Source organism: Triticum aestivum, chromosome 6B (genome assembly GCF_018294505.1).
Source record: "Triticum aestivum cultivar Chinese Spring chromosome 6B, IWGSC CS RefSeq v2.1, whole genome shotgun sequence".
Classification (NCBI taxonomy): Eukaryota; Viridiplantae; Streptophyta; class Magnoliopsida; order Poales; family Poaceae; genus Triticum; species Triticum aestivum.
In genome coordinates this window covers 720215306-720229475 of record NC_057810.1, presented here as the reverse complement: position 1 = coordinate 720229475, position 14170 = coordinate 720215306, and the positions used below count along the sequence as shown (strand labels likewise).

General features: G+C 42.6%; 1 long non-coding RNA gene across 1 annotated transcript; it reads right to left on the bottom strand.

Moving 5' to 3' along the window:
* Nucleotides 1–513: 513 nt before the first annotated feature.
* LOC123135186 (uncharacterized) lies at nt 514–1190 on the bottom strand. Its single transcript, XR_006465841.1, has 4 exons — nt 1052–1190; nt 835–891; nt 686–730; nt 514–587 (listed from the first exon to the last, which is right to left on the bottom strand). It is a non-coding gene; the product is annotated as an uncharacterized lncRNA (long non-coding RNA).
* Between the last annotated feature and the right edge of the window lie 12980 nt (nt 1191–14170).

Below are 14170 nucleotides of genomic sequence, written 5' to 3'. Positions count from 1 at the left end.
GATTTATGACTAAAAGTACCCTCGTACACTCATACACGTTGAGCAATGGGCACTCTGATGGTTCAAGGGGGGAAATAAGAAAAGACAAAGAGAAACTCAGTGCATTCAAGCATTATCCAGTAATGAAGATCCTTCCTGTATGATTGTCTCCTCCACATGTTAACATCCGCCATGAATAGCAAGACCCTTCCTGTTTGATTGTCTCGTCCATATGTTAACATCTGTCATGAAAAGTAGTATAAGATTTCAGTCTAGGTGTTTCATGGATGGCAAATCTAAAATTTATAAGCACTCAAGGACAGAGCAGCAAGCAAGGGCATGATGCATGAAGCAAAAAGGTTTCTGGGTTGCAATGGAAGCTCAGCAAAATGGGTATGAAATGAAGAAATGATTTTTTTGTTGGTCGTAGGTATAGGACAGTGGAAGTTTCCATGCGTGTATTGCAAAGCTAGCATTGTTAAAAGTTGGAAGTAATAAATAGGACGATACAAAGGTTGGAATTAAAAATTGAAGTACCTATATGGTATGCATGTTTGGCTTACTCGTGCTGTCCATAATTGGTTGTTGGATCTTTGTTGTCTGTTTTGCTGCATAAGGAGAACATCTGGCATTGTAATTATTTTAAGGGGAAATAAATAAATTTTGTGAGAATTATTTTATATAGGCTGTGAGAAGTAATACATACTCTTTCTTGTATTCTTTGGAAGGACTATGTTCATGTTCCTTTGATCTGCACTTAGATAAGATAGATCTCTCAAGGGGTAAGCGAATCGATCGATAAAAAGAGAGCATGTATAAACCTGGTGCATCATAGGCATGTGAGTATTGCCATACCTGATAGATTTGTTGGCATCATCCTCGGTAAAGTCTATTCTTCGTTTTGCTCCAGACCTGATTAGAAGGGAGATTAATCAGCGCGTTATAAGTCTGATAAATCTTGCTCTCGAGATGCTATTGCTTGATCGATGCCAAGAAGTAGATGATAGAATGAATGTCAAGATATATTGTGCAGAAGAAAACTTATTTGATAGAACATTTGTGCCTAACAAACCTCTGTTCCTGTTTCTAGCCATACGTGTTCGACGGTTATCGGCAGGAACATATGGGCTTGCTCGAGGAGAAGGATCGGGTAATGACGTATGACGTGGCCGTCCACGTCCACGTGAAACTTCTCGTGGATGACCAACCCCATGCCCAGTTGGATAATGCGAAGAACTTTCTGCATTATCCATGTCAGGAGGCCTAATAACCCCAAGGAAGTGGAATTGGATGAAGGGGCCAAGAATGTAAAACGTACCAACAAAATACGAATGCAATGCAATGTGTATGTGCTCAATTTTTCCATATAGAGAATTAGAGTGCGCCGTTATATATTGAACTTGGCAAAATTATATTGAGATTTATGTTGAGCAAACAAATTTACAGAAGGAGCAACCGAGGAGAATTTGGGAATATTATGTACCATTAGGAGGCAGAAACCAAATGTGCCTGTGTTTGCAATGAGGGAAACCCAATGAAGATGACTACTTGGGCATCATTGAGCACGCAGTACCTGAGAAGTTACAAATTTGTGATGCAATCAACAATATATCATACATAGAGAAAATGGAGGAAATGGCAGTGAGTTGCTCACCGGAAGTGGTATGAGTGGTGTGGTACAGACCTGATGGGAAGGAAATGAGGTGAGGCCAGGCAGACTTTAAAGAGCAATCCATCAGTTTCTTCTGGAGATGGTGGGGAGAGGAAGTGGAGCGGATGGAACATTAGTATTAGGAGAGGGAGCGTCCGACATCAATTAGTCAGCTGGTTGTTTGTTATCCATTGTGAGCAGGGAAGATACACAGGGTGGGCCGGTGGTAGCAATGGGCTGCAGAGAGGATGCATCAGTAGGCTGTGTAAGGTTGCTATGGCCCTTTTCATAAAAATATATGTAGGATTATAAGAAAATAGAAATATTCTTCTGACAAACAGAGTACAATACCTTGTGACAAACAGAGTACAGTAGCTTCAGGTCGACAGATAGCATGGCCATAGTCGGGAGCTCGACGTCGTTGCTAGCAAATCAGTAACCAAGAGGAAAGTGCATACATCTGGGCTGAATTAGCCGGGGCGACATTCGAGGGAGGAGGTGCTTGCTGACGCCGGCACCAAGTTGGGATGGGCAGCAGAGAGTCCAAGGCAGAGCAGCTCGAAATCGATCCCCAACGACGACACCACCGGCCGCTGCTCCATTGCGAAATAGCCGTGGCAGGCACCGCAAGTATGAAGGAGGTTAAAGGAGAGAGGAGGAAGAAGGTGGCCGCCGAAGGGGAGAGGAGGAAGGAGGTGGCCGCTGCGGAAGGACTGGTATGCAGTGGGAGGAAGGGAGGGTGCCGGCTTGGGAGTGAGGCGTGGTGGAGAGGGAGAGAATAGCGCGGATCCTGGGTGGGCGGCGAGGCAGAGTGTGCCGTGCGCAGGGGGAGCTAGCCCACCGGGATCCCATGTTGGCGGCGCGCCGCGGTGGACAGGGGAAACCGATGGAGACGGGGGAAACAGGCGAGGGAGTCACGGAGGAAAGCGGTGGATACGGGGGCGTTCTTGCAGGGGAAAAAAGGAAGTGGAGGCCGATGGGCGGGCTGGGCTAGGATTACGTCCATCTGAAGGAAATATGCCCTAGAGGCAATAATAAAGTTATTATTTATTTTCTTATATCATGATAAATGTTTATTATTCATGCTAGAATTGTATTAACCGGAAACATAATACATGTGTGAATACATAGACAAACATAGTGTCACTAGTATGCCTCTACTTGACTAGCTCGTTGAATCAAAGATGGTTAAGTTTCCTAGCCATAGACATGAGTTGTTATTTGATTAACGGGATCACATCATTAGGAGAATGATGTGATTGACTTGACCTATTCCGTTAGCTTAGCACTTGATCGTTAAGTATGTTGCTATTGCTTTCTTCATGACTTATACATGTTCCTGTAACTATGAGATTATGCAACTCCCGTTTACCGGAGGAACACTTTGGGTGCTACCAGACGTCACAACGTAACTGGGTGATTATAAAGGAGTACTACAGGTGTCTCCAAAGGTACATGTTGCGTTGGCGTATTTCGAGATTAGGTTTTGTCACTCCGATTGTCGGAGAGGTATCTCTGGGCCCTCTCGGTAATGCACATCACTATAAGCCTTGCAAGCAATGTGACTAATGAGTTAGTTACTGAATGATGCATTACGTAACGAGTAAAGAGACTTGCCGGTAACGAGATTGAACTAGGTATTGGATACCGACGATCAAATCTCGGGCAAGTAACACACCGATGACAAAGGGAACAACGTATGTTGTTATGCGGTTTGACCGATAAAGATCTTTGTAGAATATGTAGGAGCCAATATGGGCATCCAGGTTCGCTATTGGTTATTGACCGAGAATAGTTCTAGGTCATGTCTACATAGTTCTCGAACCCGTAGGGTCCGCACGCTTAAGGTTTCGATGACAGTTTTATATGAGTTTATGAGTTTTTGATGTACCGAAGGAGTTCGGAGTCCCGGATGAGATCAGGACATGACGAGGAGTCTCGAAATGGTCGAGACGTAAAGATCAATATATTGGGACGACTATATTCGGAGTTCGGAAAGGTTCCGAGTGATTCGGGTATTTTTCGGGAGTACCGGAGAGTTACGGGAATTCGCCGAGGAGTATATGGCCTTATTGGGCCATACGGGAATAGAGGAGAGAGGCCAAAAGGAAGGAGGCCTGCGCCCCCCTCTGGTCCGAATTGGACAAGGGGCGCAGCCCCCCTTTCCTTCTCCCTCTTCCCCCTCTTTCCCCTTCTCCTACTCCAACAAGGGAGGTGGAATCCTACTAGGACTAGGGAGTCCTAGTAGGACTCCACACTTGGCGCGCCCCTCCTAGGGCCGGCCTCCTCCCCCCTTACTCCTTTATATACGGAGGCGGGGGGGCACCCCACAAGAACACAAGTTGATCTAGGGATCGTTCCTTAGCCGTGTGCGGTGCCCCCCTCCACCATATTCCACCTCGGTCATATCGTCGCGGAGTTTAGGCGAAGCCCTGCGCCGATAGAGCATCATCATCGTCACCACGCGTCGTGCTAACGGAACTCATCCCCGAAGCTTTGCTGGATCGGAGCCCCGGGGAATCGTCATCGAGCTGAACGTGTGCTGAACTCGGAGGTACCGTACGTTCGGTACTTGGATCGGTCGGATCGTGAAGACGTACGACTACATCAACCGCGTTGTCATAACGCTTCCGCTTACAGTCTACGAGGGTACGTGGACATACACTCTCCCCTCTCGTTGCTATACCATCACCATGATCTTGCGTGTGCGTAGGAAATTTTTTGAAATTACTACGTTCCCCAACAGTGGTATCCGAGCCCAGGTTTTATGCGTTGATGTATATGCACGAGTAGAACACAAGTGAGTTGTGGGCGATTACAAGTCATACTGCTTACCAGCATGTCATACTTTGGTTCAGCGGTATTGTGAGATGAAGCGGCCCGGACCGACATTACGCGTACGCTTACGCGAGACTGGTTTCACCGTTACGAGCACTCGTGCTTAAAGGTGGCTGGCGGGTGTCTGTCTCTCTCACTTTAGCTGAATCGAGTGTGGCTACGCCCGGTCCTTGCGAAGGTTAAAACAGCACCAACTTGACGAACTATCGTTGTGGTTTTTGATGCGTAGGTAAGAACGGTTCTTGCTCAGCCCGTAGCAGCCACGTAAAATTTGCAACAACAAAGTAGAGGACATCTAACTTGTTTTTGCAGGGCATGTTGTGATGTGATATGGTCAAGACGTGATGCTATATTTTATTGTATGAGATGATCATGTTTTGTAACCGAAGTTATCGGCAACTCGCAGGAGCCATATAGTTGTCGCTTTATTGTATGAAATGCAAACGCCCTGTAATTGCTTTACTTTATCACTAAGCGGTAGCGATAGTCGTAGAAGCAATAGATGGCATAACGACAACAATGTTACGATGGAGATCAAGGTGTCGCGCCGGCGACGATGGTGATCATGACGGTGCTTCGAAGATGGAGATCACAAGCACAAGGTGATGATCGGGTGTGATAGGCTCTACGTTCAAATACAATGGGTGCAAAACAGTTGCGCACGCGGAATACTCAGGTTAAACTTGATGAGCCTAGCATATACAGATATGGCCTCGGAACACGGAGACCGAAAGGTCGAGCGTGAATCATATAGTAGATATGATCAACATAGTGATGTTCACCATTGAAAACTACTCCATCTCACGTGATGATCGGACATGGTTTAGTTGATTTGGATCACGTGATCACTTAGATGACTAGAGAGATGTCTGTCTAAGTGGGAGTTCTTAAGTAATATGATTAATTGAACTAAATTTATCATGAACTTAGTACCTGGTAGTATTTTGCAAATTATGTTGTAGATCAATAGCTCGCGTTGTTGCTTCATATGTTCATTTTGATATGTTCCTAGAGAAAATTGTGTTGAACGATGTTAGTAGCAATGATGCGGATTGGATCCGTGATCTGAGGTTTATCCTCATTGTTGCACAGAAGAATTATGTCCTTGATGCACCGCTAGGTGACAAACCTATTGTAGGAGCAGATGCAGACGTTATGAACGTTTGGCTAGCTCAATATGATGACTACTTGATAGTTTAGTGCACCATGCTTAACGGCTTAGAATCGGGACTTCAAAGACGTTTTGAACGTCATGGATCATATGAGATGTTCCAGGAATTGAAGTTAATATTTCAAGCAAATACCCGAGTTGAGAGATATGAAGTCTCCAACAAGTTATATAGCTAAAAGATGGAGGAGAATCGCTCAACTAGTGAGCATGTGCTCAGATTGTCTGGGTACTTCAATCGTTTGAATCAAGTGGGAGTTAATCTTCCAGATAAAATAGTGATTGACAGAATTCTCTAGTCACCATCACCAAGTTAGTAGAACTTCGTGATGAACTATAATATGCAAGGGATAACGGAAACGATTCCCAAGCTCTTCGTGATGCTAAAATCGACGAAGGTAGAAATCAAGAAAAAACATCAAGTGTTGATGGTAGACAAGACCATTAGTTTCAAGAGAAGGGCAAAGGGAAAGAAAGGGAAACTTCACGAGGAATAGCAAACAAGTTGTCACTCCCGTGAAAAAGACCAAAGCTGGACCAAAGCCTGAAACTGAGTGCTTACACTGCAAAGGAAATAGTCACTGGAAGCGGAAATGCCCTAAATATTTGGTGGATAAGAAGGATGGCAAAGTGAACAAGGGTATATTTGATATACAGGTTATTGATGTGTGCCTTACTAGTGTTTATAGTAGCCCCTGAGTATTTGATACTTGTTTAGGTTGCTAAGATTAGTAACTCGAAACAGGAGTTACAGAATAAACAGAGACTAGTTGAGGGTGAAGTGATGATGTGTGTTGGAAGTGGTTCCAAGATTGATATGATCATCATCGCACACTCCCTATACTTTCGGGATTAGTGTTAAACCTAAATAAATGTTATTTGGTATTTGCGTTGAGCATGAATATGATTTGATCATGTTTATTGCAATACGGTTATTCATTTAAAGTCAGAGAATAATTATTGTTCTGTTTACATGAATAAAACCTTCAATGGTCATACACCCAATGAAAATAGTTTGTTGGATCTCGATCATAGTGATACACATATTCATAATGTTGAAGCCAAAAGATATAAAGTTAATAATGATAGTGCAACTTATTTGTGGCACCGCCATTTGGGTCATATCGGTGTAAAGCGCATGAAGAAACTCCATAAAGATGGATTTTCGGAATCACTTGGTTATGAATCATTTGATGCTTGCGAACCATGCCTTTGGGCAAGATGACTAAAACTCCGTTCTCCGGAACAATGGAACAAGCTACTGACTTATTGGAAATAATACATACCGATGTATGCGATCCAATGAGTGTTGATGCTCGTGGCAAGTATCGTTATTTTCTGACCTTCACAAGATGATTTGAGCAGATATGAGTATATCTACTTGATGAAACATAAGTCTGAAATAGTTGAAAGGTTCAAAGAATTTCAGAGTGAAGTGGAAAAATCATCGTAACAAAAAAATAAAGTTTCTGCGATCTGATCACGGAGATGAATATTTGAGTTACAAGTTTGGTCTTCAATTAAAACAATGTGGAATAGTTTCACAGCTCACGCCACCTGGAACACCACAACGTTATGGTGTGTCCGAACGCCGTAACTGCACTTTATTAGATATGGTGCGATCTATGATGTCTCTTACTGATTTACCACTATTGTTTTGGGTTATGCATTAGAGACAGATGCATTCACGTTAAAAAGGGCACCATCTAAATCCGTTGAGACGACACCATATGAACTGTGGTTTAGCAAGAAACCCAAGTTGTCGTTTCTTAAAGTTTGGGGTTGTGATGCTTATGTGAAAAAGTTTCATCCTGATAAGCTCAAACCCAAATCGGAGAAGTGCGTCTTCATAGAATACCCAAAGGAAACTGTTGGGTACACCTTCTATCACAGATCTGAGGGCAAGATTTTCGTTGCTAAAATCGGATCCTTTCTAGAGAAGGAGTTTCTCTCGAAAGAAGTGAGTGGGAGGAAAGTAGAACTTGATGAGATAACTGTATCTACTCCTGAATTGGAAAATAGTTCATCACTGAAATCAGTTCCAGTGATTCCTACACCAATTAGTGAGGAAGCTAATGATGATGATCATGAAACTTCAGATCAAGTTACTACAGAACCTCGTAGGTCTTCCAGAGTACGGTCGGCACCAGAGTGGTACAGTAATCCTGTTCTGGAAGTCATGTTACTAGACCATGATGAACCTACGAACTATGAAGAAGCGATGGTGAGCCCAGATTCCGCAAAATGGCTTGAGGCCATGAGATCTGAGATAAGATCCATGTATGAAAACAAAGTATGGACTTTGATTGACTTGCCCAATGATCGGCGAGACATTGAGATTAAATGGATCTTCAAGAGGAAGACGGACGTTGATAGTAGTGTTACTATCTACAAAGCTCGACTTGTCGTAAAAAGGTTTTTGACAAGTTCAAGGTGTTGACTACAATGAGATTTTCTCAATTGTAGCTATGCTTAAGTCTGTCCGAATCATGTTAGCAATTGCGACAATTTATGAAATCTGGCAAATGGATGTCAAAAACTGCAGTCCTTAATGGTTTTCTTAAAGAAGAGTTGTATATGATGCAACCAGAAGGTTTTGTCAATCCTAAAGGTACTAACAAAATGTGCAAGCTCCAGTGATCCATCTATGGACTGGTGCAAGCATCTCAGAGTTGGAATATACGCTTTGATAAGTTGATCAAAGCATATAGCTTTGTACAGACTTACGGTGAAGCCTGTATTTACAAGAAAGTGAGTGGGAGCTCTGTAGCATTTCTAATATTATATGTGGATGACATATTGTTGATTGGAAATGATATCGAAATTCTGGATAGCATGAAAGGATACTTGAATAAGAGTTTTTCAAAGAAAGACCTCGGTGAAGCTACTTACATATTGAGCATCAAGATCTATAGAGATAGATCAAGACGCTTGATAAGATTTTCAATGAGTACATACCTAGACAAGATTTTGAAGTAGTTCAAAATGGAATAGTCAAAGAAGGAGTTCTTGCCTGTGTTGCAGGGTGTGAAGTTGAGTAAGACTCAAGACCCGACCATGGCAGAAAATAGAAAGAGAATGAAAAGTCATTCCCTATGCCTCAGTCATAGGTTCTATAAAGTATGCTATGTTGTGAACCAGACCTATTGTATACTCTGCCCTGGTTTGGCAAGGGAGTACAATAGTGATCTAGGAGTAGATCACTGGACATTGGTCAAAATTATCCTTAGTGGAATAAGGATATGTTTCTCAATTATGGAGGTGACAAAAGGTTCGTCGTAAAAGGTTACGTCGATACAAGTTTTGGCACTGATCCAGATGACTCTAAGTCTTAATCTGGATACATATTGAAAGTGGGAGCAATTAGCTAGAGTAGCTCCGTGCAGAGTATTGTAGACATAGAATATTTGCAAAATACATACAGCTCTGAATGTGACAGACCCGTTGACTAAACTTTTCTCACGAGCAAAACATGATTATACCTTTGTACTCTTTTGGTGTTAATCACATAGCGATGTGAACTAGATTATTGACTCTAGTAAACCCTTCGGGTGTTGGTCACATGACGATGTGAACTATTGGGTATTAATCACATACAGATGTGAATATTGGTGTTAAATCACATCGCGATGTGAACTAGATTATTGACTCTAGTGCAAGTGGGAGACTGAAGGAAATATGCCCTAGAGGCAATAATAAAGTTATTATTTATTTCCTTATATCATGATAAATGTTTATTATTCATGCTAGAATTGTATTAACCGGAAACATAATACATGTGTGAATACATAGACAAACATAGTGTCACTAGTATGCCTCTACTTGACTAGCTCGTTGAATCAAAGATGGTTAAGTTTCCTAGCCATAGACATGAGTTGTCATTCGATTAACGGGATCACATCATTAGGAGAATGATGTGATTGACTTGACCTATTCCGTTAGCTTAGCACTTGATCGTTAAGTATGTTGCTATTGCTTTCATCATGACTTATACATGTTCCTGTAACTATGAGATTATGCAACTCCCGTTTATCGGAGGAACACTTTGGGTGCTACAAACGTCACAACGTAACTGGGTGATTATAAAGGAGTACTACAGGTGTCTCCAAAGGTACATGTTGGGTTGGCGTATTTCGAGATTAGGTTTTGTCACTCCGATTGTCGGAGAGGTATCTCTGGGCCCTCTCGGTAATGCACATCACTATAAGCCTTGCAAGCAATGTGACTAATGAGTTAGTTACAGAATGATGCATTACGTAACGAGTAAAGGGACTTGCCGGTAACGAGATTGAACTAGGTATTGGATACCGACGATCAAATCTCGGGCAAGTAACACACCGATGACAAAGGGAACAACGTCTGTTGTTATGCGGTTCGACCGATAAAGATCTTCGTAGAATATGTAGGAGCCAATATGGGCATCCAGGTTCCGCTATTGGTTATTGACCGAGAATAGTTCTAGGTCATGTCTACATAGTTCTCGAACCCGTAGGGTCCGCACGCTTAAGGTTTCGATAACAGTTTTATTATGAGTTTATGAGTTTTGATGTACCGAAGGAGTTCGGAGTCCCGGATGAGATCAGGGACATGACGAGGAGTCTCGAAATGGTCGAGACGTAAAGATCGATATATTGGACGACTATATTCGGAGTTCGGAAAGGTTCCGAGTGATTCGGGTATTTTTCGGAGTACCGGAGAGTTACGGGAATTCGCCGGGGAGTATATGGGCCTTATTGGGCCATACGGGAATAGAGGAGAGAGGCCAAAAGGAAGGAGGCCTGAGCCCCCCCCCCTCTGGTCCGAATTGGACAAGGGGCGCAGCCCCCTTTTCCTTCTCCCTCTCCCCCTCTTTCCCCTTCTCCTACTCCAACAAGGGAGGTGGAATCCTACTAGGACTAGGGAGTCCTAGTAGGACTCCACACTTGGCGCGCCCCTCCTAGGGCCGGCCTCCTCCCCCCTTACTCCTTTATATACGGGGGCAGGGGGGCACCCCACAAGAACACAAGTTGATCTACGGATCGTTCCTTAGCCGTGTGCGGTGCCCCCCTCCACCATATTCCACCTCGGTCATATCATCGCGGAGTTTAGGCGAAGCCCTGCGCCGATAGAGCATCATCATCGTCACCACGCCGTCGTGCTGACGGAACTCATCCCCGAAGCTTTGCTGGATCGGAGCCAGGGGATCGTCATCGAGCTGAACGTGTGCTGAACTCGGAGGTACCGTACGTTCGGTACTTGGATCGGTCGGATCGTGAAGACGTACGACTACATCAACCGCGTTGTCATAACGCTTCCGCTTACGGTCTACGAGGGTACGTGGACATACACTCTCCCCTCTCGTTGCTATACCATCACCATGATCTTGCGTGTGCGTAGGAAATTTTTTGAAATTGCTACGTTCCCCAACACCAACGTGAGCTTCTCTGGCTGGGCCTACGAACAGTAACTGAAGTTGACGTGTGCAGTAACTGAAGCCAACGTGTTCGTTTTTAGGTATGGTGGGTCCCGCTTGAAAGCCTCTAATTAAACACTGACGGGGCAGTGATGCTGATGTGGATAGCCTGCATGTCAAGAGAAATAGGTTAGTAGGGATGAACTATTTAGGTATTATAGATGTATGTTGCATTTTGTATTTCGATTCAGAATTGAGATTCCATTGGAAATCAATCATATGTGTGTGAATCTAGTGATCCACATGGATATGTGATCACTGCATCTATCAACTGGAGAGATAGATGATTTTGAACTGCCAATGATATAAGTTATCGGAATGAGATTCCACCTCTGGAGAATAGTTGGGTATCTGCGTGAACCCTTGTGCTACAATAATTGCTCTTTGTTTCACCACCTCGTTGTTCTCAATTCTGTTTCCAGAAGAAAAATGGTGTAGGTATTGCTTATGAATACCTTCCCATTATTGAGCAAGATCATTTCTACTTAGATTATACCCTTTGCTTGAGTTCAGTCCGAGTGTTGATCACACTTTGCCATGGCCACGGTCTTTGGATCTGAATCATTTGTAAGGTTTTGCAATCTAGTTGAGAAATGTATGTCGACAATTGTAGACTTCCGGTTATATGATTCTCCATAATCAATATATCAATATATAGTTGACGAAAATATCGTTACCCGTAGTGACTTCTCACGATTTCCCAATGCGATTGAGTCGGGTATTCCGATATCCCGGTCATTGTGTGCACTATGACCTGGGTTGGTGGAGGTTTCCCGTCCACTGGGTGTATACTACCCATTAGGTGTCTGCCAACGTGAAGTTGACTTGCATTTACTGATTCACAGGCCTTGATATCCTTGCTTGCGAGAAGCTGAATCCTGATGTACTTCTGCCATACATCTCCCCCTATTGCTTTGAACGAGGAGTGGAGTGGATTTTGTTGGTACCTCCACTCTTTCAGGCGTACTTTTGCAGGATTGTAGGATTGTGTGACACCTTTATAGCCATTAAATGGATCTGGCAGATTATTTGCAATGTGTTGCAAATCTTCTGAACGCATGGTTCAGATCTTTGAGTACGTGGATTTGAGGCAGAAATGTGTTGAACATTCCACTAATTTCCTGGCATTTTTATGGTACTTGAATGTCCCCCTAATGCCTGGAAATGTTCCTCATTGAATCAACACACTGGCCTTGAATAACTCCCCAGGCGAGGGACTTGAGGTATTGACGGAAATATAGTTATTCCTCACACAGATCCTAACTATATGTTGAGGGGCCAATGATGTATGTCGGGTGGTGATATCGATATGCAACCGAATTACCGCAGATAGGAAATACTTGGTAGATTTCCACGTATCAAAGACAGAGGGGAATACTATTATGCAGTTTGGTCATGAGTGTGTAACACTACATGACTCCAACGTAAAGTTGGTAAGTTGCAATTTCAAAATAAAGATAATGCAATGAGGTTAACTCTTTGGATATGATTCTACCAAAACATTTTGAGTCTAGACATTAGGAAAAATTGCTAAACTTCAATCCAAAGGCCATAGAGAATGCCTTCAAGGAGAATTCTGCAATGTTATCCATTCGATTTGCTTGAAATCGATGTCAGGATAATGAGCCAATGGTTTCGTGTGAATAAAGCACACACTTAAGACCATCATGTAGTTATGTCTTTTAGAACCATGGAATACCTGAATAGTCTACTCAATGGCTGGGAAGAGCCACTTACCTCGACTTGATGCATTCAAGGAGTCTGAGTGGTTCATCGTAGAATTTAAGGTGTGCAAGCCTTAAAATAGCTTCACTATGTCACTTGTAGTGCACATAAAATCCAAACGTTGTTAGAATTTAGCATCATAATAATCATAAACTATTGGAATTGCTGATAGTTTCTGTTTCAACCCAATGTCTCGATGACCAAGGTGAGTATGCCAAGTTTGTCATGTACAAGACACTCTGGAAAACTATCTTGTACACAACATGTGCTACGTGTTGTGTCGTATGTGTAGTACAATCCAGATGATTCACATAGAAAGTGCTTGCCATATTTGTTGCATATGGTAAAGAGAAGTTATTTCTCTTTGTTGTCATCATAAGTTTCGCTATGGAAACTATTTTGACGGATACCTTCATAGTTAAACCTAGGAAGCAATAAAGCATCCCGACGTTACTCGAGTACCCACAGGGATAGTAAATATGACTCGAGTTGAGCCAACAAATACCTCATCGCATCTAGCGATTTAAATATATCCTTTCTCTCAATGAGAGTGGAAACATTGGACTTCCCTGAGTATAAAGTTTGTGGTGCATATGTCCACAAGGCATATATCATTTTTCATCAGATTGACTCCCGCAGAAATCTATATATAGACATGAAGATTCTCAATATGAAAATCACTGTCAGATATATAGAATACATACAGATGTATTTGTATCAAAGTGCTGATATAGTATATTGTGATATACAGTTACAACATCATAAATGGACATTAATTATATTGACCACTCAGGAGATTGAAAGACTATTCATAGTCTCCAAACATATCAGTTGAGGCATATTCAACCATCACATTCTCCATGCCCATAGGGTCCTGTCACAGCTGGTGATGTTGGATTGAAGGTTGAAGTAAGATTCAACCTTTGCCCTTGAGGTTCATTGTATCCCAGGAATTGTTGATACAGAATAACCAGATGTTGAGATCTGAATCTAATGCCTTATGATATACTCCCTTCATTCCTTTATATAAGGTGTATTTGTTTTTTGATAAAATTCCAGAATGTAAGGTGCATTTCTTCTAATTCCTCATAATTCCCTTGTTAGCCCTCCAAAAAAAAGGGGAAATATCTCTCTCCTAATTGTTTGTATCTCTCCTTGTGGCAAAAGAAGGAAAGTATCTCTGTGTCGATTGCATGCATCTCTTAGTTTCCTCGACTAACTGATTTACTTGCCGCTAACCAACAAATTTGCCAAGGGTAATTTCGTCCTAGCATGTCTCTAATTACGTGCCTTGGTCACCGTGCCGAAAATAATACACCTTACATAAAGGAATGGAGGGAGTATAAGACACCATTTT